The following is a 24,303-nucleotide window of genomic DNA, read 5'->3' as shown; positions in this document are numbered from 1 at the left end:
TGTGTCCTTCCTCAAGGACATACAGAGTCACCACATTTGTTTCTATAGGTCCTGGAGAGAATTCATGGTCTTTAAAAACATGTCTCACCTTCCTGTCCAGAGGTGAAAGATCCAAGGGATGGTCACATGAACTTATTTCCACACATTTTCAGTGTTTTGACTTTTTTTTTTACTTTTTCTTTATTTTTTCTTCTTATATAGGATGGCTCTCTGTATACATTTGTTGATCAGTCATTTTTCAGTTCTGTCAGAACTGATTCCATTTGGCTTTTCTTGGCAGAAATATTGCAGTGTTTTGCCATTTCCTTCTCTAGCTCTTTTGACAAGCATGCAAACTGAGGCACACAGGATTCAGTGACTTGCCTAAGATAATAAAGTAGTAAATATTAGAGTCTGAATTTAAACTCAGCTTTTGCTAACATCTTTGTGCCTCAGTTTTTTTTATTTGTAAAAGAAACAGTCGAACCAAACGATTACTGAGGTCCCTTTAGCTCTAAATCATAGAATTTAGATATAATAAATCATTTTGCCCAGATGATTAATCTTGTCAGTAAATTTTTAGCAATAAACAATCATCACAAATAATAATAAAATATTTTTCAGTATGTGGCCAACACGTCTTCCAGTTTCCATTTTTTTTTCTGGTGAAGCAATGAATGCCAAGTTTAAAGTGACTTGCTTAGAAAAGTAAAAATAATTTCATTCATGTCAATGAGGAATGCTTACTTTGGCCATTATATTCTTATGTGTTAAAATAGTAGTCCTTCGTAAGAACATACAAAATACATTTTAATAATCTTATTAAAGTTGCCTTTAAAAAAAGAATTGAAGTTCCAATTTTTTTCTGCCCCCTCTCTTTGTCTCTCTCTGAAATGATAAACAATTTGGTACAGATTATTTATGTGTAATCCTATACAATGTATTCCCCTTGTACTCATGTTGTACAAGATGAAAGTGACCAAGAAAGAAAGAAACCTGAAAGAAAATAAAGTGAAAAGAAAATGCTTCACTTTGTATTCACACTTCCTCAGTTCTTTCTCTGGATGTGAATAAGATTTTTCCTCATGATAGGTTTCTGAGTGTTTTAGATCACTGTGTTGCTCAGAAGAGCCTAGTTGTTCTGAGTTGATCATCCTACAGTGTTTCTGTTACCAGATTCCCTTGGCTCTGTTTTAAATCTTTAAATCTTTTAATCTCTTAAATCTTTCCAGATTTTTCTGAAATACGTCTGCCCTTTATTATTTATAGTAGAATCATATTCCATCACATTCATATATCCCAACTTGTTCAACCATTCGCCAGTTGATGGACATCTACTCATTTTCCTATTCTTTGTCCCCATAAAAGTGTTGCTACAAATATTTTTGCATATGTGACTTGTTTTCCTCTTTTATAATTTCTTTGGGGTACAAACCTAGAAGTAACACTGCTGGCCAATCTAATAGGTGTGAAGTGGCACCTCAGAGATGTTTTAACTTACACTTAATCTCATCAATAATGCTTTAGATCTATTTTTTATGATCACAGATAGCTTTGATTTCTTCACTTTTATACTATTTGTTTATATCCTTTGATAATTTATACACTGGGAAATGACTTGTATTCTTATAAATTTGATTCATTTCTTTATATAGTTGAGAAATTAGGCCATTGGTAGAGATAATTGCTATAAAATTCCTTCCTATCTTTCGGTTTTTTTTTTTCATTTTAATCATGGTTGCATTAGTTTGGTTTAGGCAAAATCTTTTTCATTTTATATAATCAAAATGACCCATTTTACATTTCATAATTCTCTCAATCTCTTATTTGGTCCTGAATTTTTCTCTTCTCCATAGATCTTAGAGGTAAATAGTTCCCTGCTCTTCTAATTTGCTTATGGTATTGACCTTTATGTCTATCTAAATCATGTACCCATTTCACCTTCTCTTTGTATACGCTATAAAATATTGTTCTCTCCCTAGGTTCTGCCATCTTCTTTTACAATTTTTGTCCAATAATGAGTTCTTGCCTATTTTTTATCACATGATTTTTTTAAGATGTTTTATCAACTGATTTTATCAGTTTTATCAAATGATTGAATTTTATGATCAGTTACTGTAATGCTCTTCTCTAAAAATATAATGTTCTCTGGGAGCAGCTTTCTTAGGGGGCTTCTGGGAGCAGCCTTTGTTTCAGTTCAGTGTAATCACCGCAAATGCAGCCAAATCCTTTGCTTTCTCTTTCCAAGTCTTGTCTCTTTTCCTGGGGCCTGGTTAGCTTTAATAGAGGCCTATCTCTCTCCTTGGTTCCGAGAGCTTGAGTTGCCTTCTCTGGCTTGTGAATCTCCTCAACTGAATCCTGGCTGAGGCTCCAAGAGCTTCTAGTGGCCTTGTCCTCTAGTGGGATTGTCCTTTAATGGGCTTGTCCTTCTGGCTCTGAGAGCTCCTCCTTATATGCCCCACACTGAGTATTCACTAATCATTATTTCACTAGGAAACCATTATTGGTTGTAGGATTAAATCAGTGCTAAACTAGATTTAATCACTGTCTCCCAAATTCCACTTACTTAGCCCCTTGTAAGAATCCTAACAAATTAGTACTGTGTTTGTATACATAATCTATTCAATGGATCTATTACTCTATTTCTTACACAGTACAATATAGTTTTCACTTCATAAATTTATATTATCTAGTCTATATGACAAAATCCCTTGGTCCTTTTAACGACCAGAACAAAATTAAGTGTTCAGAAGTAATTTACATTACTGCTGAATGTTCCAGAATCCTGAAAAATATACAGTTCCCAAACACATCAATACTACCCTTGTCCTCATTTGAAGTATAATTTGGACTGCAAATTACCAGGAAAGGTCTATTAGTGATGGAACATAGGTTAGAATTTCAAAGGAAAAAGAACTCTGAAATCATCTAGTCTAATATCCTCATTATAAGGATTTAGAAACTGAAGCCCAGATCTGAAATTACATGACCAAAGGCATGCAGATCAGTAATGGGAAAGCCAGTATTTGAACCTCAGTCTTTAAATTAGTTTCAGTCAGTGCATTGCAGAGAAAGGGCATTCAAATATGTTTCCTTCAGACTCAAAGTAAGAAGACATAGCCCCTCTCTACAAGGAACAAAGAGACAGTTTATCTATTGTGTGGAATAGAGTGAGAGATAATAAGGTGAAGAACTACAGGAATGTTTAAATTCTTTTTCTGTATTTTATGTTCATTATTTCTGTGTTTCCCCTATGACCTGTATAATATGTGCAGGCCCATATCTACTTGAGACTTGGCCAGCTAGAAACATATTCACTTAACCTGAGCTGATGACATTTATTGGTATTTGACATTTATCGATATTTAGTCTATTAGCTGGACCACTGTCTGCTTGATTAAGCCTGAAGGCCTGACTTTCTGTTTCCTTGAAATCAAAAGATTTCAGGGAAACAGAAACCTTCCATTCCAGTCTCCCCAGATAGCAACAACCAATTAGATGACTCCCCCTTCCCTTCTCAATGCTCTCTTACTTGTGATGTAATTTCTTGTATAAAAGCTGTGTATCTTTACTACTGCTTTAGCCCTCCTACCCCATGCTTTCTCTTTCTTATCTCGGGATGGGACGGCTCATCCTCTTTAGGTTTTCAATAAATAACTTTTCTGCTTTTTACTGAATGATCTCTGAGTAGTAATTTTGGGTAAAGGTCTTCTACATCCCTCACACTATGAAGATTTTAAACAAACTCTTTTGTGTCCCAATGAAAAAATTTATCTTATTTACAAGTTTTGTTTCTAGAGATGATCTATGTAATAAACTTTTTAATCTCTCTGTAATTGCTAAATTATAAAATCTTAGTTCATTCATGTACAATAAAATACATCTAGGCAAAATTTTCATACACGCTTCATTCACTAAATGAGCTTTTCAATATGTTTCAATGCCATTCCTAAGAAATTTGTTTAAGGAGAAGATCAAACTTAGCAATATATTGTAAGCAAGATTGTAAGCAAAATAGTCACAGGGAGGGTTGCCATGGCAACTCTATCTTCTCAACCTTTCATGCTACATGAATTTTCTTCGTGTTTTTGACATTGCCTTTAGAAAAAAAAAAAACAAACCAATGGAGCCTCTTGATTATTTAACAGCCCCAAACTCACCATTTCTTTAAGGAAGGCTCTGTATGCTAGCTATGAATGAATTAATGAAAAAGCCTTTGTTGAGAACTCACAATATGCAAAGAACTGTTCTTAAACAATATAGTATATATTCCTTTTGGCAATGCTCATCTACACATTCTGAATCCTACAAATTCAATGTTATTGTGCCCAAGGACTGCCTAATTTGGTGGAACTCCCTTTGTGATTCAAAGGAATGAAGTAAAATAGGACAAAGAACAGAGCCAGCCCTTGTTGTTCTTGAACTTTCCCCAGAGATGCTATACCCTCTAATCTCCATCGATTGTTATTCTTATCCCCCTCCTTTGAACAACCTAAAATTATGGTGAAAATTGAGTAGGTGATCAACAAAAACAATTTGACTTAAAATTGAATAAACAAGGAAATTCCTATTTACATTTTGTTTTGTCACTTTGACTCTTCCTCAGTGTTTTGAGCCTAGGAATGGTGTTCCCAATTCTCCCCACTCTTTCATATGTATACCTTTGATTTTCCTTCCCTGTGATTTCCAAGAAAAGGCTTGTCCCTGCCTCCCTACACTCAGGAGAAGGCTTCCTCTGGACAGTGTCAGTCTGTATAGAAGTCTCTGGGTATCTCTCTCAGACCAGCTGTTGAGGAGGCTTGACCTCCAGCAACTCTTTTTTCAGGGTGAATGTTGGGATAAAATGCGGTACTAGGTAGTCATTGGACAGTTAATAACATCAGGCAGATTTATTTTCAGCTAGCACAGCACAGAAATGAAATATCAATATGTCAACAGAGCTTCTCCAGACACAGGCTTCCTCATATAAACACACCTGCTTAGCTAGAGGAAGGCAGCAGGTGGAACGCACATACCAGACTTGAAGGAGAGGCTTTGTTCGAGGTGGAAGCCATGGCAACAATATTGGGATATGGAGTTTGAGGAGCCACACGGGAGTCCCAGCTCTACTCCTGCTGCAAAGATTCATCGAGAGTCTCCCTCAATGTCTGATTTTTGTGTACTCCAAGGTTAAGTTTTCTTTCACACCATGCTTGGTTTAGCTGACCAAACACTGGTACACTCTTGGCCAAAACTGGTTAGTTCTTTAACAGCCAGCTCAGACCACCCCTCTTCTTGCACATATTTCCTCCAAGTTTTGTCCTTGTCAGTGGCTGCATTAACACTGTGCCTGGTGATCAACCTCTGGGCTTGGTTGCTTGCCCATTCCCTTGGACTCACCAGCTGCTGAGCCTCTGACATGGATGCCTCTCTGTCATCCAAGTAGAAGAGCATAGCCATTTATCTCCCCACTTTTTGAAGCAGGTGTGACCTAGAAGCCCGCCTATGGTCTGATTCCTCAACCTTCTACCACCTACATCCTAAATTTATTGAGAAACCAGAGTCACCTAAGGTCCCCATGATCCAGGCAAGTTTCTGAGAACACAGACTGCAGACAGTGAAGGTATCAATGGAGAAATTTCCCCTCTTTGGGAATCTCCCACAGCCCTCAGGTATCCATACCTATCCCTGAAGGTACCTGATCAATTTACTTTCTTCTCAGGGACTCTTGGCTTGATCCCTGAACCCCTGCAGGGCTTTAGGTCAACTAGATGATGCTCTTCCTACTTAGGGCAACATCCTGGAGCCTGGGAGAAAGCCTAACCTTTTACCTCAACTCTCCCTCTTCATTGGAGCAAGAAGGTTGCCAGCACCAGTTGTCTCTGTCTCCAGTTTTCTCCAGCCCAGACTAGGGGAGGGGTAGAAATGGGTGCATGTCAGGATGCCCCATGTCCCTCCCAGTCCTTGGCCTGGTCTTGTCTCCTGTGGCCTGGAGAAAGGAGGTTGAGATCTATTCTTCCCCAGACTACCTCTTTCCTCCTCTGCTCTGGGATTGTCCCGAATCCAAGTTCCTTTCACAGGCTAGAGCTCTGAGGTTGATACAGTTATTTGGCTATTCTCTTATGGGGAAGCCCTGGAATCCTGAATTGCAGGTGTTCAAACTACCTCTTTATTGGGCATCCATTATGATCCATTAGGGGAGGGAAGAACTTCTTCCCAGCTTTGTCCTGGACTGCCAGCCGGGATCAGACCTAACTTACTGGGGACTGACTACACAATATCCGAAGATACCTGCATAGGTACATACAAGACACTGTGTGTACTGTATATATTGACAGAGAACAGATTTAGAAATACAAAGATAGAGAAGGGTAGAACCAGAGGAAGAGAAACAGAGGTGCCAGCTATAGAAGAGTATGCACAAAAGGAGACATAGAGCAGGGAGCTGTTGCTATGAAACATGCATCAGGGAAGGGAACACACATTATCCCAGGCACTCTGGTGATCTCACTAATCTAACCAGGAGAGAAATAACTGAGCCCAAACAAGGTTATGTTGTCCAGAGTCACACAAGGTGCTAATTATCAGAGGCAGTGTTAGAACCCAGGTCCTCTGACTCCACAAAAGCCAAAGCCCTTTCAGAATACAGTTCTGCCTCCCAGTGCAGCTTTGCCACTAAACCAAGATTTCCTTGTGAAGGTTTTCCTAGAGGAAAACCTTAGTCTCAGTTGAAATAAATAATTACTCCAAAATCGCAGCCAGCTGGTAAAAATACAAATGTTTATTTCTCCTTACAAATTAGCCCGGTTAGTTGAGGCCTATCTCTCTGCCTGGCTCCAAGAGATCTTGCAGCTTTCTCCTTGGCTTCTGCCTCTGCTTTCTTCAGCTCCAGCCAGCACCAAGTTGGAAGATGCAATGAATCTCTCTGTACCTCCAGTCCATTCCCAAGCTCCAAGAGCTCCCTATATTTATGTGATCTCCCAAAGGTTAACTCCACCTTCTGGAGGGAGAGGGATTATCTGGTTATCTCCCAGAGTGCTCTCTGGTCCTAAGAACTTCAAGGGAGGTGTGAATTCAGACTAAGCCCTACATGTGTGAACTCCATTGTGTACTTAGATACTTATGAGCTCTCTAAAGGTGTGAACACAAGCATTGTTTAATCAGTTCCGCTTAGTATCTTGTTTCAAGTTTTGGCCCAAAATAACTCTAAGATTAAATTAACTCCAATGTCTTAACACTTTGTAAAGATTCCAACATTTCCTTAGGAGAAATCAGAAGTTGGCTGGTAATTAATTCTTCACAAAGAAAGGATAAGGGTCTTTAAGCTTACATGTGAGCAATCAGGCTAAACACAACAAATACAGGACAGCTTTTATGTTTATCTGGTTAAAAATGTAAAGTACAAGGTAGTTGTACTTGATCACAGTTCCTGGCATATGAACACCTGGTGCTTAAGAAATGCTTCTTTGATAGAGTGAGCCCATAAAAATCAACACAACTCTTCTTCCCTCTACAATGGGGCTACCTCCCCAGAGTATATCCTTCAGGTTGAGGTCTTTCATCGAGAAAGAGAAAGGACCCAGGTCAGCAAGATGACCCCTCTTCCTCTGTTAGGGGTCTGTCAGCCACTTGATCACTGTCCTTAGGACTCTATGTTGGCTTCATGATGCTTGGGAATGCCTCACTGATGGGATTCTAGCCCCAGAAGCAGATTTAGACAAAATTTCACCTAAGAATTTGAGGTGTATTTCACCTTTTTTTTGTAGTCATAAAAGAGGTATATTTTTGAATGCTGTATTTCTACTTCCAAACTTCTATGTAGGCCTAGGGTTTTCCTTTATTATTATTATTATTTTGTGGCGTTTTCTTCTTTATAATAATAATGATCTCTCTCTGAGAACAGGTTTCTTGGGGAGATTTTCTGGAGACAGCCTTAGTTTCAGTTACAAGTAATAATTACTCCAAACGCAGCCAGGTGCTAAAAGTTAAGATCTTTTATATTCTCCAATATAGCCCGGTCACTTTTCTTAGAGGCCTCTCTCTCTCACCTTGGTTCTAAGAGCTCTTGCAGCTTTGTCCCTTGCTTCTGGCTCTGCTTTCTTCAGCCTCCAGCCAGCACCTCCTTGCCTGGGCAGCTTTCTGGGGAGCCTTTCAAACCAGCGTTGGTCTCAGTGGGGGAAGTGCAGGAGCCCAGCCACCACGGCTGTGTGAGATGAAGTGAATCTGGCTGTGCCTCCGAGAGTGGGCTTCTGCTGAACTGACCAACGCGTCCTTCTTTTATCTAATTCAGCTGAACTCTCTACCAAGCCTCTGTCCACTTCTTATATATCATCTCCCAAAGGTTGACTCCTCCCCTCCGAGGGAGGGATTAAGGGAGGTGTGAATTCGGATATGTCATACTAAACCCTGAAATCTCCCAAATGAGTGAACTCCAATGAGCACTTAAATATTTCTTGCTTATATGTGCTTTCTAAAGCTGTGAACACAAGCGTTGTTTCTATCAGTTGTACTTAATACCTTGTTTCTTCTGGCCCATAACATCTCCTTGTAAGATCAAATCAATCATACTGAACCAGGCTAAATTAGATAATTATTGTCTCTATCAACTCCAATGACTTAACAGTTTGTAAAGATTCTAACATTATTTAATATTTTATTTTCTCCAGTTTCATGTAAAACAATTTTAACATGTTGAGTTCCCAATTTCTCCCTTTCTCATTCCTTACCCCTTTGAGACGGCACATGTGAAGTCATATAAAACATTTCCATAAAAGTCATGGTGTAAAAGAAAACACAGAATCCTCCAAAAATAACTCAAGAAAAATACAATGATAATGTATCCTTCAATGTGGATTCAGACGCTATCAATTCCTTCTTTCTGCATGGATACCTTTTGCCATCATAAGTCCTTCAGAGTTGTCTTGGATCATTGCACGGCTGAGAATAACCAAGTCATTCACAGTTGATCATCTCACAGTATTGCTCTTACTTCGTAATTAGTGCATTTCACTTTGCATGAGTTCATGGAAGTCTTTTCATGTTTTTCCTGAGAGCATCCTGCTCATCAGTTCTAATAGCACAATAGTATTCTATCATAATCTCATAGTATAATTTGTTCAGCAATTCCCCAATTGATGGACATCCCTTCAATTTCCAATGCTTTGTGATGAGAAAAAAAGCAGATAGAAATAATTTTGTACATATAGGTCCTTTTTCCTATTTTATCTCTTTTTGGTTGCAGATCCAGCAATGGTATTTCTAGTTCAAGGGGTATACGTGGTTTTATAGCATTTTGAGAAAAGTACAAATTGCTCTACAGAATGGTTGAATCAGTTTACACTTGTGCCAAAAGTGCATTAATGTCTCATTTTTCCTACATTCCATCCAACATTTGTCATTTTACTTTTCTGTCCCATCAGCCAATCTGATAGGTATGAGGTAGAACCTCAGAGTTGTATCAATTTGCATGTCTGCAATTAGTAGTGACTTAGAACATTTTTGTTTTCTTTTGGCTACAAATAGCTTTGATTACTTCATCTGAAAACTGTTCAGATTTTTTGATCATTTATCAATTGGGGAAAAGCTCCTATTTTTATAAATTTGACTCAGTTCTCTATAAGTTTGAGAAATGAGTCCTTTCATTAGAGAAACCTGGCTTCAAATGTTTTCACTGTAATGATTGCTAACTCTTTTTTGCTATCCTAAATCTTCCCTTGTTTATTCTATTCTCTCTCTCCTTTCAGTCTGTTCATCCTCCAAAGGGTTTTGCTTCTATCTCATCCCCCTATGTTCCCTCCCTTCTCTTATCCCCTACCCCTCCTATTTTCCCGTATGATAAGGTAGATTACTATAGGCAATTGAGGGTGTATGTTATTCCCTCTTTGAACCAATGTCAATGAGAGCAAGGTTCACCCCTCTTTCTCTCTCCCTCTTCCCCTTCAACCCAAAAGGTATTTTTGCATCTTATATGAGAAACCATATGCACGAGCCACCTCTCCCTTCCCCTTTGTCCCTGTATCCCCCTCGCTGTTTAGGGAGAGCTGGTCTGCAGGTGTTTACACATCAAATGGCTGAACCTGCCTTTGGGGATTTTTCTTTCCTAGGAGGGCCAGTGTTCTGCCCCAACTTCTGCTTCTTTTTATCACTGTCCCTTCACCTGAGATGCCATTTTTCCTTGGGAATTCTGGAGAGCTTAGAATTTTCCGACCTATTCCTCCACCTTCCCAGAATCTTCTTTTTAGAGTCATTGTTGAAAAGTCCTTGGAGGGTCTAGAGGAGAACTCGGGCTCCCCGATTTCATTCTCCTATCTTGGTTCTGCGACCAACAGAAAAGAATCAATGGGGAGACAAGCAGGCTCCCTAAAAGACCCAGCATATGATCACCCCCGTTTTGCAGATAACTAAGGTTAAGAGAGTTTGAGTGGCTTGCCTCCGGCCACACGATGGGTAAGGCAGAGGCTCCGGGTGGGCCTCACGACCCCAACGCCACTTGTCTCTCCACTCTGTCAGTTCCCCGGTGGCGGGGCAGCCGGTGCTGGGGGGCGGAGGGGGGAGGAGGGAAGGGCCCGATGGGAAGTCGGTTTTCCAAGGACTTGGGTTCCCTCGGGAGCCCGAGTCCCCACGCGGGCTGTGGCTCCCTCTTGGCGAGGCTCTGCAAGTCTGCCCGGCGGACGATCGCGTCCCCCCCAGAAACGGGGGAACGGACACCTTTCCGGCCAGGGCGCCCGCAGGCCCTCCCGCTCGTCCTGCTCTTTGTCTCGTTCTTCCGGGAGAAACGGGGACGCCGAGAGGCGCCCCTCGCCCCGGTGCCCCGCCCGCCCTCCTCTGCTCTGAGCTCTCCCGAAGCCATCCCAGGGCGGGCGGTTCTCCGACGCCGCAGCGGCTCTCGGTTCTTCCCTTTGTGGAGCCCGGCCGCCCCTCGTCGACCTCCCCTTCCCGTCCGTGTCCCCCGGCGCAGGTTCGGCAAGCGGGCCGCCCCCAGCGGCAGCGGCCCTAGCTCAGCGGCCGCCCCTCACCCCAGCCCCGGCAGCCCGGCCCGGGGAACCTAGGGCCCATTGCCAGGTGGAAGATGCACTGCGAGCCCCTCCCCCAGCCAGACCGGGGACCGGGGGCCAAGGGAAACGATCGGGGGAGGGGCACTCCCACTGTTTACTCTCTGAAGGAGGCCTTTTCTTTCCTGCCATTATAGTAGTTTCTGGCCTCATTTTTCCAAATGTTTATTCTTCTCCCATCCCTGTATTCTGTCAGGAGGCCTCAATGATTCTCCCTCCTCCCCCCAAAAACCCACTGAGCCACCTACAATACAAGGCTTTTCAGAACACTTTACATGACTGTTGGACTTGTCACTCAAGGTCCCACCCCCTTGAAGCTGTAGGCTCAGGTGCCCCATTAGAAGCCTGAATTTTGACCCCAGTGGGAGTGATCTCTTTTACTGGTTCTGGACGGCGGGTCCCTCCAAACCTGCTCCTCTCTGGGCTGAGAACCACCCGGTCCCAGTTGCCTCCCAGAGAAGCATCTCATGTAAAGGCAGCAGCTCGGGTCCCCGACCACGACTTCTGTCACCATTCTCAGGACACCACCAGAGTCACAAGCACTGCATCTAGCTATGGGGAGAGGACCGACCCAACTCACCAATATATAGCTTAGGTACAGGTTTTAGGGCCCCCAGTACAGCTGAGCCTTACCTACAAGGTCCTTTACACTGGGGAGTCTCTCTACAAATCAGGCTCCCAAGTCTGCTCTGAATCCAAACTTTCATTGGGATCAGTTCAACAAGAAAAGCAACCAAGTGGAACGTAAGCACATTCATTCATTCATTATTAAAAGTAAGCTCTGACATATTAGTCTTAACAGAAAATTGAGAAACCACAAGTACAAAGAAAATACCCATATTAAATGGGGTTGGGGAGAAAGAGGGGAGACCCACAAAAACCTGAAAAAAAAGTTTTGATTTACAATGGCTGAATATTTACTAGACAATGTTGACTACAAGGTATGCTTCTGCAACTAAAAAAAAAGAATAAAAAGATGCTGAAAATACATGTTAGATACTAACGATCTTCAGACTTTGAAGATGTCATTGCAGGAAGAAAATTATGAGAAACACTGTCCCCGATAATTACGTACACCCTTAGTGTAACATATGGAGATCACTGTCTCCGATATAAACACCGTGGTAGGCAAAAACTACCTTGTTCTTTACTCATTATGGAAGACACTGCTTCCGATAATGTAAGCTAGATTTGTAAGAGGTACTCGAAGTTTTGCACTGAAATTCTGATACAATGCAGGCACAAGCAGCAACATGGGCCCCCACCTGGGATCATTAAATCACAGACCGTGTAATTTTACCTTCCTTCTAAGTCCCTCCTGTGGGTTGCTCTCCTACATGCCTCACTTGGCCCCTCTGGCCAGCTTCGGGGCCGCAGATTTTGTAGAACACGACAAATGCTCCCTCTAACAAGTGGGGTGCAGGAACCTGCCTGCCAAATCAGGAGCCAGACCTCTGACCTGGGTCTGCAGGAAAGGCAACTGCCAAGTCTTCTACTCAACTTCCAACTCATGCTGGGGCTTCCAGAATGACCTTTGCTCCCTCCCAGTCTCGCAGTGGCTCAATCCCCACACCTGGAAGCTCTCTGCTCCATGACTTTCCCTGCCTCCCCCCGGGATTCATTCTCTAACACCCGGGCCTCTGGCACTGATGTGCCCTGTGCCCCTGTCCATGGCAATGCTCTTCTTACTGGCTCCACCCTGTGTCCCAGCCCCCCGAGCCTCTGGGGAGGCCTTTGCACCCTTGTTCACATCATGCCCACATCATCCCTATTTGTAAGGAACTGATGGGGTAAAAGAAGGCATAAAGGCAGGTCGTCATGCAGAAAGAATTCACAGGCTCAGGCCGCCGCAGATTCAAGGGACAAAACGATTTATTATGATGCCATAAAACAGGCACAGTTCCCTAGTGGGATTCACATTTAATAAGGAGGAAGTTGGGACCTTTTGTGAGAAAAGACTCAGTGCTTGGGTACCCTGAAGATTGGGGGTGCTGGGCAATGATTTTTGGTAGCTTCTCTGAAAGAAGTCAGGCTCAAACCATCTCAAGTCAAGTAAAGACACTGATTTGGACATTTACTTAAGTAACGGGAAAAACACACTGTGAACCTCCTCTTTAAGGGGGGGGGCAACCCAGCAGAGTGATGTGGGGGTTTATTCAGAGAAGGAAAAGGAAGCAAAACATAGGAGAATTTGGCAGCAAGTTGGATGATCTCAGTAGATTTTGCACTTCCTTTACAATGCGAGGTCGGGTCTGCATGAGAAAGGTCCCTGTGAACAAGGTAAAAACCGTTTTGTTCTGGAGCGGGGCAGCACCCTATACGTAGAAAAAGCAAAGGGTCCTTTTATTCCCATGGAGTCTCTGAGAGAAACTGGTAGAATTACTGGGGCTGCAGCATCAGCTAAGACTCCATGATTCCCCTCAAAGACCTGTGACCCAAATTCATTTGGGGCTGGGAATGAATGTCTCCTTTTCCATAACCATTTCCAGCTGATAAGGGGCAGAGAACTGCTTCTGCTTAAGTCATGAGTGAGTGGGGCTGGATGGGAATTGCAGCCCAGCAGCATCCACAGGTGGGAGGAGCAGCATCCACAGGTGGGAGGAGCAGCATCCACAGGTGGGAGGAGCAGCATCCACAGGTGGAGGAGCAGCATCCACAGGTGGGAGGAGCAGCATGCACAGGTGGGATGACACTTCCAGAGGCTGAGGTGCTGACAGATATCTGTCCTGTAGGGCCCTCTGAAATCTGATTAAGACTTGTCTGGAAGACACAAATCTTATTAAAATGCATGGACTAAATCAAAAACAAAATAATAATTAGGAAAGTGTGACTAGAGAGGGCAGTAGATGTCCCTAAACCCTGCTGATGAAGGTCAAGTATCCAACTGACCTTCTTGAGGATCGGTCAGCCCATAGACCAGTTTGTTGGAGGGTGTGGATGAAAACGCACCAGGAAGTATTGGCCAGAGCACAGAGACCCCCTTCAGAAGCAAAGAGGTGATCTAAAGTGAAGCAGTTGCCAAGGTGTGAAGGGACATTTGGAAACCTTTGAGGGGCTGGGAGTTGTTCTGGGTGACTTTCTGGATGATTAAGACTAGCAATGACATCATTAAGTTCCAAATAACCAAGGTACGGGACAAAGATGGTTCTCTCTTTTCCCTAAAAGCCAGCAAAAATGGCCAAAGTGGAAAGTGTGGGAGATAGATTTTAGGTGGGGGGTAGATTGATTAGGAAGGGCTGGCAGGTGGGCGTTGAGGGAGCCACCACGTACAAACAGCCAGGAGAAGATCAATACAAAAGTATATGCAGCATGGGTAGAATTGAAAAGGGAGATGTTGGGAATAGAAGAGTTTTATCATCCCTTGATGATAAAAATCATTCCATCTGTAATTGGAACGTGCTCCTTTTTCACCACAGCATTAGACATAGTGAGGCTCCCCAAATCTGGGGCAACAGTGAAGCAAGGAGAAGAATCGCCAAACCCGGGAGTGAAGTGGTCTCTGGAGGGTGAGTGGTCACTTGTGGGAAATATCCTCTACAAAACTGCCCTAAAATTCTCTTCTCTTCCTCAAGCCACACCAGAAACATTTCTGATGCAGTTTCAATAATCAAGAGAATAACAGCCATGTCTTACAATATAAAGACCCAATTATTCTTACATCATTTTGAAACATTTAAGGACTTTGTTTCATAGAAATTACACACACACACACACACACACACACACACACACACATTTTCCTGAGTGTTCAGTTTATTATGACTCCATATTTTAGGACTGAAAACAGTAAAATCCTACATACTTACATTGCGCTCATATTTTCTACTGATCATTTGCTCTCATTATAGAAAATTGCTATAAAAGGAAAAGCAAGAACATGATTATAACAGTATCAAACTGGTCCTTCTGGCTTAAGTCTAAAGGCACATGGGTGTGGGAATAAAGCATTCTTGGGTCTGTTGGACTTGAGGTAAGAGTCACTGTCTACAAGCAGTCATGCAGTCACCATTCTATCTCATACACAGACTCAGGAAAAGTAAATTGGGAGACCTTCCGACTCAAAGAACACAGTTGGGAAACGGCATGGGAAGGGTCTCACAATAATGAAGCCAAAGGTTGTCCTCTCAGCTTTTGCCACATACAGACCTCCACCTCTAAGTGTCCAGGATCACACCCCTCTCGGTAGGCTGTGACAGCTCTTTCCAATGATGAGTGACTGGCTTGATGAGCCATCAGACAATCATACCTGAATTCAAAGCTCAAAGCAGTATCAGTTAGTCCTAAGAGATTTTGGCTCCAATAGCAAGTTTCATTCTCGGGGATTCAGCTCTCAAAGATCACATACCCGAAATAACAGTTATTGCCCATAAGCTTACATAGGTAACATTGCAAGACTAATCACAGAAAACCCACAACATATTTTGATATCTAAAAGATGGTTTTCAGTTCGATCATTATAGAAAACATTTTTTATCCTATTTTATTTTTCCAAAGATAGTTTTCAACTTTCACCTTCAGAAAACCTTGCGTTTCAAATGTTTCTCTCTATCCTCCCTAAGACAGCCGGCAATCTGATATAGGTGGAACATGTGTCATTATCCTAAACATATTCATCATGTTGCACATACAGAGGAAGGTCGATGAAAAGGAAAAAAGTTGAGAAAAAGAAAAGCAAAAACAATCAACCAAACAAAGTAAAAAATATGGCCCCTGATCCAATTCGTCTTTTAGTCCTCTCTTGGATGCAATCCACCTCCACCCCAAGCTTTTGGGTTCCCTGAATCCTTCATTGTTGAAAAGACCAAGTTCCCAGTTGATCATGACATTTGTTCTTTACTGTGAATTTCTCTTGGTTCTCTCACTTCCCAGCACCAGTTTGCTAACCATAGACCCTCTTCCCCATCTTTTCAACAGTGGGAACTTCTGAAGGTGACTCAGTACAACCCATTAAATTAGCTTTATGAAATAACAAGGTTTGAACATGCTCTATTAAAATTTCCTAACATTTTTTCAAAGTTTTTCTTCTCCTTAAACTAACCCCCAAAAGCCATCATTCAAAACTCTTTATATCATAAAAGATCTGTAGATTCACAGAATCCCTCCTTTTTGGGACTTTCCTCAGCCATAACAAGTTTTTGCAGGGCTCCCTAACCCCTAACCCTCTCACAATTGGGTTCAAGAACCAGAAGTTTACAAATTGGGAAAAGAAAAGGGCCAGAGAAGAGGCTGAGTTTCTTGCCCCTCATCACCCCTCAGTCTTAGGCCTGCGGGGCTCTGCTCTGACACCTCCCCATCCTGGCAAGGGCTGGGGGATAATGCTCCCAACTTTTGGGGCATACTTTTTACCACACCAAGTCTCTGAATAAGCAGCAGTCACCAATTTTACATTTAACACTGTGGCAAGAGGACAAATACTAATTACCATCTTACAATGTTCATAAATAACAGACCTTGGCGCTGAATCCCTCAATTTTAACAGGGAAACCTAGACGGATTAGTGGATTGGAAAAATTTCAGCCAGACCATTGGCCTTGGGGCCATCTGCATTTCCCATCTGCAGCCTGGGTTGGGGAGATGCGGGGCAGGGTTCTAGGGCCTTTCAGTTGCTGCCTCCCTTTCCAGATGGGCAAATTCGAGTTTTCCTACAATTCTCCAGCATTCTCTTTTCTTATTCTGACCGAAGATGATGAGGAAATAGAGGAACATTGGCTATGATGATCTTAATTTGTCAACTGCTTTTGAAAACTTTTTAAACTTTTATAAATTTCATCCTTATTTCAACAATAAAATTCTACAGGCTGGTATCTCAGAAATTACTGAATGTTTCACAGGGAACTGCCCCATAGTCTGGACTCTTACCTGCAATCTCAAAATGACTCATTGTCAGTCTCCTTTGAACAATAGCAAAAATCTCAAAAATCTAAAAAATTCTTTTTGTGGGGTTTTTGGCAGTTCCCAAACAGGTACCCTAGCTTTAATTTGCCCCAACGGTCAGTCGGGATCCCAGACTTTGAATTTTTAAAAAATTAATAAGGGGTTGGTGATCCTATTAAATCTTCTCAGTGTTTGTGAACCCTGAGGGAAAATGGATTTAAAAGCAACTTCTTAGAACCATGTAAATACAATTATTTCCAACCCGGTCTAAATGGGTCAATCAACAGACAAAGACAGGTCCTCCAAATGATTATACCATATAAAATTGCCTGGATACCTAAAAGAATCCATACAGAAACAAAAGTAGAGATGAAATTCTATAATGAATATTGATGCAAAAATTTTAAAGCACTAAAATACAAAACCTATTACTATTCAAACAAAAGAAACATAGGAATAAATGGAACTTTCCAAAACCAGTAAGTAGTTCTGTCAAAATAAAGCTAGTGTTATTTTAATAGAGACAAGACAGATGAGTTTCAGTAAAAAACAAAAGTAAAGAGGATATGAAAAGGATAATATTTAATCAGTTAATATTATAACATGAATTTACTTTGTATCACTTTGAAATTTCCTTTCCTTTTGAAACCTAAGCTACCATAAATATTCTTTAAAGTCTTAATTTCCAATTAGATTTCGAATGAATCTTTTAATAAAGGTAGATAAGTTAGAATGAGCCTAAAAATATCTTAAAAGAAATAAAATAAAAAACCATCTTTTATTAAGTTGTCCTTTAGTGACTGACAGATCCCTAGCAGAAATCCTTAAAGAAACACTGAAGGAGACTTTTCAAAAAAGAATTACAGAATGATAAAATAAATTAACAATTATATTGAATTGGTTATCCTCCTTAAAATCTCCTCATTAACTCCTGACGCCCCAATATACTGTCAGTTTCCTAACCTCCTAAAATTGATGTCTCTCATGAAAGTTCCCTTTTCTGTTATAAAAAGCTCTTGACCTTCCAGTTTTCTCATCACTGATTTAGCTGATTTATTTAATGGTAATTTGCTGACCTTGCTATTAAATAATTTCGACAAGAATCAAAGTTTTTCTTTTGGAGACATTAGAGATATTCATGGTCATCACTATAATTCCATACTGTACTTGCTTGCTATAGCAATAAATCTAAAGAAAAGAAATGGAAAGTATAAACAGCAAAGAGGCAAACAAATTTTAAAAAAATGTTTTTTTTTTTTTTTTTAAGATGATATGATTTTCCTTAGAGAACACTACAGAATCAATGAAAACTTAAAAGAAATTTTTCCAACATCACAAGACAGCAGGTATAAATGAACCCAAGGTTATCGTATCATATAAATTATCAATAAAATCCACCAGAAAGGTATAAAAAGATAAATTCCATTGAAATTATATAGTATGAAATGAGAATCAATCCAAAACACAGATAGCAACTCCATGAACTCAGGTCACTTTTTACCCAAATAAAAGCAGCTCTAAATAAGTGGAGAAATATGAATTGCTCATCGCCAGGCCAAAAATGATAACGCTGCCTATATTAACTTACTAACACAATGCAATACAAATCAAAATACCAGAGAATCTCTTGAGAACATTAAAAAAGGATAACAAAGTTCGTCTGGATGAACAAAAATTAAGACTATCAAGAAAATTAATGGGAAAATTGGGAAGGAAAGGGCCTAGCAGTACCAGATCATAAATCTATAGCATCATTAAAAATATATATTGGTAAAAACAGAAAAAGATGACCATAGGAAAGTTAGGTATAAAATACAGGAAAAACACCTCATTCACTTATTTAAAACCTAATAATTAGTATGGAAAAATTCATAATTCAATAAAAGCTGCTGGGAAAAGGGCAAGTATCTAAAGAATCTCAGGTTAAAAAAGGTTTCCCGAAAAGACAGGGAAGCGTGGGGTATATTCCTTAGATGTATTGGCTAACATCATAAACAGAGAAGCACAGAAGAAAATGGGAAAGAAATCACGACCAAGCAAATGACAGACAGGTTCAGAAGAAGCAAAATGGACAATCTGGCTTACATAAAATTCAAAAGCTTTTCCACAGACAAAATCAATGCAGCTAAAACTAAAAGAAGTGAGAAGTTGGGGAAGCAACATAGTCCATAACGTTTTTCAATGAATCATTCTGCACATACTTTACACAATGTGAATTTACCCACGGATGTGTAAAAAGCTAGAAGGGAGGCAGGAAGGAGACTGCCCCTGTGGAGCCAGCACATGGGTCAATGACACATAAAGGCTGGATACAAAGGATCAAGTGCAGGAGAATCACTTTCTTGCAGGGCCAGCGCCGGGAGAGCCTGACTGGAACTGAAAGGAAGAACATGCCAGGAGGCACGCACATGGAAACCTGTGCCATGGGACAGATGTGGTGCTCCAATGATGGACAAAACACCCAAATTCAGAGGCCAGATGCCCCTCAGGTGGGTGGGTGCATTGAAAGCAAGTTGTCCTGCATCAGTACTGGAGGTCTTAATGCAAGCCCAGATTCATCAGTGGTGGTGCCTGTCTCTCTGCAGATCTAGTCTGCTTTCTGCTGGAGAGGGTTTTTAAAGGTTTTGGGGGGGATTGGTGCTAGGAGGCCACAGAGTACCGAATTGAAGGGCAGGAGCAGAACGAGATCTCAGTATATTACAGAGGTGGCTTGGGAGAATTCCTTGCATCAAATCCAATTTGCATAATATGAATTGAAATAAAGCAACATCTGTCTGTAGTCCATTCTGTTCCTATTGAGTTTTCTTTAGAGGTCTTTGATATCTAAGTTTTCTAAGTCATCTAAGCTTTATTATTCTCCTTGACTTCTTTCTTAGTTATTTTATGGTTGTATTTGTCTAGGTCACACAGGAAATATGGAGGTCCCCTGACATTATAGTTTTATTCTCTATTTCTTCCTGTAATGCATGTAACTTTTCCTTTAAAAATTTGAATCTCATGCCCTTGTGCACATATCTCTTTTCTGACTCCATTGACTGTGGTTCCCCTAAACAAGAATTAGGTTGCACACTAATCCCTTTCAGTGAGGCCTAATTTTTCTCTGCATTTTTTCTGACATCAAGACTGCTTCCCTTATGTTTTATCCTTCATATGAGGTATAACAGTTTCTGCTTCAGCCCTCTATTTTAACTCTGGTTGTCTCTTTCTTTCCAATATGAATCTTTTCAAAATACAAAAAAAAAAAACAAACAAACAAACATAGTCTGAAGTCTGGTTTCTAATTCATTTTACTGCTCACTTGCATTTAGGAGTGAGTTCATCCCACTAACACAGTCATGTTGTAGTTGATTCTGTTTTTCCTTCTTTCTTTCTTTTTATCCCCATTCCCCTGCTAAGTTCTATTTTGCACATGACCACTGCATTCTTTTAACTGCCCAACGTTTATCACCACTTTTTCTTCTCCTCTCCCATTTGCCTACTTACCTTTAGGGTAAAATAGATTTTTTGACCCATGGAAGAAGTACATATAAATACAGATATCGATATTTCCCCTCTTTGAGCCAATTTAGATGTGAGGGAGGTTCAAGAATTGGTCACTCTCCTCATCATCATTTTCCACTCCAAGGCAAAACCTCTTCCTTGAATGCTTATTTTATGGGATCATTTCCTCCAATTTTTCTCTCCCTTCTACCATCTCCCAGGGCATCCATATTTTTCACCTATCAATTTTACATCATCCCCATCCAGATGGTTCAGTTCCAAAACCTCTTTCTAGCTTGAATGCTTCTACCTGCCTGGTAAGGACAAAATTCTTAGGAGATATGGTTATCATCTTCCCTTTTAGAAGAGTACATAGTGTATCAATAATGAGTTACTTGAGAGGTCTCTATCATATTTACCTTTGAATGCTGCTTTTGAGTCTTCAATTTGCAAGTCACATTTTCTTCTCAGCTCTTGTCTTTTCATCAGGAATGCTTCAGCGGCCTCTATTTCATTAAATGGCCAATTTTTCTCTTGCCGTGCTTCCCCAGAGAGGAAGCCTATAGTAAGCGGAATGTTCCCAGAACGAGTGTCTCCTGCCACAAAGATCTTGTCCGCTGAGTGATGTCAGTCTAGATGTGTTTCCATAGAGAGCTAAACCATGTAATGTGTAAGACTGAAACTGACTTTCTGGCAAAGGAACCGACCTTTATTAAGGAAACAAGTGAGGATGGGCCATAGAGCCACTCTTGCTTTCTCAAAGGTTGTTTCTTTGCCAAAGCTCCAGTCTCTCTCTTAACCAAAATGTTCAGAGAGTGTCTTCCTCCACAACTGTCTTTTCCTCTGAGTTCTGAGAGTAGATGTGCTTCCCCCGAGGTAGTAACTAAAAGGTTCTCATAGAGTGTGTCTTCACCCATCAGCATCTCATCCACAGAATATTCTGACATTAGATGTGCTTCCCCTGAGAGTAAGCCCGTAGTAAGTGAAAGGTTCTCAGAAAGATTATCTCCTCCATCCACACGTGTCTTTTCCTCAGAATCTTCAGAGATTAGAAGTGCTTTAAGAAAGAAGAAGCTCTAGAAATAGGAATGTTTCAAAAAAGATAATCTTCTACCACAAGTCTTTTCCTCTGAATCTTCAGAGATTAGAAGTGCTTTAAGAAAGAAGAAGCTCTAGAAATAGGAATGTTTCAAGAAAGATTATCTCCTACCACAAGTCTTTTCCTCTGAATATTCAGAGATTAGTAGTGCTTTGAAACAGAAGAAGCTGCAGAAACAGGAATATTTCAAGAATGATTATCTCCTACCACAAGTTTCTTTTCCTCTGAATATTCAGAGATTAGTAGTGCTTTGAAACAGAAGAAGCTGCAGAAACAGGAATATTTCAAGAATGATTATCTCCTACCACAAGTTTCTTTTCCTCTGAATATTCAGAGATTAGTAGTGCTTTGAAACAGAAGAAGCTGCAGAAACAGGAATATTTCAAGAATGATTATCTCCACCACAAGTGTCTTTTCCTCTCCAGATTATATAGTTGTGTTGATTTTTTCATTCCTAAAACACAAAATACCATTCGTCACATCAGGAAGCAGAAGGAGAGGGAGGGATACATGGGATACTGTGATGTAAGAAACGGAAAACAGCCTTGCATATCTTTAAATGAGGTGAAGAATCTAAAAGGTATTAATGAAAAAGTGGGGAGGAGGAACAAAAAGGATTGTTCATGCAGCGGGATTCCTTCCACCTCTGCAGCTTCAGCATCTGGGCTTGGCTTGAGACCTCCAGCACTAAGAGGGGAGCCTTTTGGTGGCTTTGCCCACTTTTCCTGCTGTCTGGCATCTGCTTGTGTGTCTCCTGTCCATCCACGCTCAGGTGTCATGTGTCTTTCCTCAGTCCACATGTTACCTGTCCTCTCCTTTGTGGGGCGGTGGCTGGCTACACCTGCCTGGTCCCAAGACTTCTCTTGCTTCTCAGTACCCAGCGTCCATGTGTGCTCGAATCATCTCCTGGCCCTCTCCCTTCCCAGACTCATGACTCCCTTCCTGTCTCCTTTTCTCCCTTGAAGCCAAGTCTGGGGTAAATTCACTTTACTTTAAAATTGCTCGATAAAAGGTTTTCCCAACAGTCCACTTACAGAAAGAGAGAACTATCTATAGTTGGTAAAAAAAAAAATAGATGGCATAAATCCAAAGCAGTTTGGCAGAATTTTGATAGAAGATCAATACTTCATACCACAGAGTAAATTAAACTATAAGAGAATACATGGTTTAGCTAGGATAAATGAAAGAATAAAGTGATACCTGAGGAAAATTATACTTGTAATCACTAATAAATTTGCTTAAACCTAACCATTAATGTATTATTCAGTCAAAACTGTGGATTTACTCCTCCAATGTGCTGGGCACATACAAAGACAGAAGGGTTAAGTAACAAACAACAAGCACATGCACATCATACTACTAGGTTCTGGAGATGTAAACACTATTAAAGACACAGTCCCTAACAAGACAAGCTTAGGTTCTAATAAGAAAGAAAATGTATAAATGTACATGAAGAATAAATGCAAATGCAAAATGTGAAAAGTCTGGGGAGCAAGGAAAGTTGGAATCAAGAAAGGTTCATGATATAGTTGATGTTGCGTGTTTTAAGAACAAGGATGGGGCCAGTTTCTAATTTTGGAACTCAAATCTTGCTTTAGACCCATGCCAGCAGCATGACCACGGTCACATCATCTGACCTCTTAGTGCCTCAGAACTCTAAGATCAGGGACGCATTCAGATGGGTAGTCAGGCTTGCTGAAGAGGCAGAAAGGGCAAGGAACGCTTGCCTTGGAAACCCTTGCCTTGCCCAAGGTCACATGCTTACTAAGTGCCTGAGGCTGGCTTTGAACAGAGGTCTTCCGCTAGGCCCGGTGTTTACCCTTGAACCACCAGATGGAATCCCCCAGAAAACTGTTTAAGTCAGGGAGGGGATGCCAGAGCCAGGGGGATAAAGAAAGAGCTCATTGCCACTGCACTGAACTTCTGCAGGTTCTCCGTCCATTCTAAGTTCACCATCTGCCCTGTGGAAAAACTCTAGCTGTTGTGTCTGAGATAGGACCTTCCCAAATGTCTTTTGGGTGGATGCAAGGAAAGAGCAGGACTTAATTCCACAGAAATGCAAAGACCTTTAATGGAAATAGGAAGAAAAGCCAAGTAACCCAAAAGTAAAACTTGTTTTGATTGCCAGTCACTTGGCCTTTAACCTTTTTGGCTTAGGTAATATTACCTGGCCATACATTTTGGGGATCTTTAAAGTCTCTCCTGTAAAGTCAAGGGGTTCCATGTGTAAATTTTCTTATACAACACAATTTGCCCAGTAATCCTGAGAAACTGAAATATATATTCCATGCTGGTGAGGTCTGCTTCTTTCTGTGGAATCCAATACCTTCCCATTGTGGTGTACTATAATGTGTGCCATTCCTTGGCTGGTCTGTGTCCTTCCAAGAGTGTTTCCTCTCAACTATAGACAAGAGAGATCCAGGGAAACCCTCTCAGCATTGAGTTGAATTAGCCCAATCTGGCACTGACATAGGGGAGAGTTGTTAACTTGATAAGGGTCACACAAATTGTAAGTATGGGAGGCAGGACTTGAACTCAGTTGTTTCTGACTCTCACCACTGGACACAAAGCAATAGCTTGGGTTATGAAGCAGTAAGGTACCTTTTCAGGGTTCCTAAAACCTATGAGGCTTTAAATTCACCTTCCCTGATTCCAACAAATGAAATCTTAATCTCTCAATCAATCTCTCTCTCCAAACAAATACACACACACACACACACACACACACTCTCTCTCTCTCTCTCTCTCTCTCTCTCTCTCTTTCCCCTGGCTTAGCTTTAATATTCATTTCAGCCAGATTTTGCCTCCATTCACAGGTATAAATTTCAATCAATTGACATA

General features: G+C 41.1%; 1 long non-coding RNA gene across 2 annotated transcripts; it reads right to left on the bottom strand.

Moving 5' to 3' along the window:
* Window positions 1-1,533: 1,533 nt before the first annotated feature.
* LOC116420376 lies at window positions 1,534-21,017 on the bottom strand. Of its 2 annotated transcripts, XR_004230654.1 has the most exons (3): window positions 20,783-21,017; window positions 13,238-13,240; window positions 1,534-1,545 (listed from the first exon to the last, which is right to left on the bottom strand). It is a non-coding gene; the product is annotated as an uncharacterized LOC116420376 (long non-coding RNA). The 2 variants fall into 2 exon arrangements; XR_004230653.1 differs by lacking the exons at window positions 1,534-1,545; window positions 13,238-13,240 and adding an exon at window positions 20,267-20,677.
* Window positions 21,018-24,303: the final 3,286 nt, after the last annotated feature.

Source organism: Sarcophilus harrisii, chromosome X (assembly GCF_902635505.1).
Source record: "Sarcophilus harrisii chromosome X, mSarHar1.11, whole genome shotgun sequence".
NCBI classification, from domain to species: Eukaryota; Metazoa; Chordata; class Mammalia; order Dasyuromorphia; family Dasyuridae; genus Sarcophilus; species Sarcophilus harrisii.
This window is presented reverse-complemented; position numbering and strand designations above follow the sequence as displayed.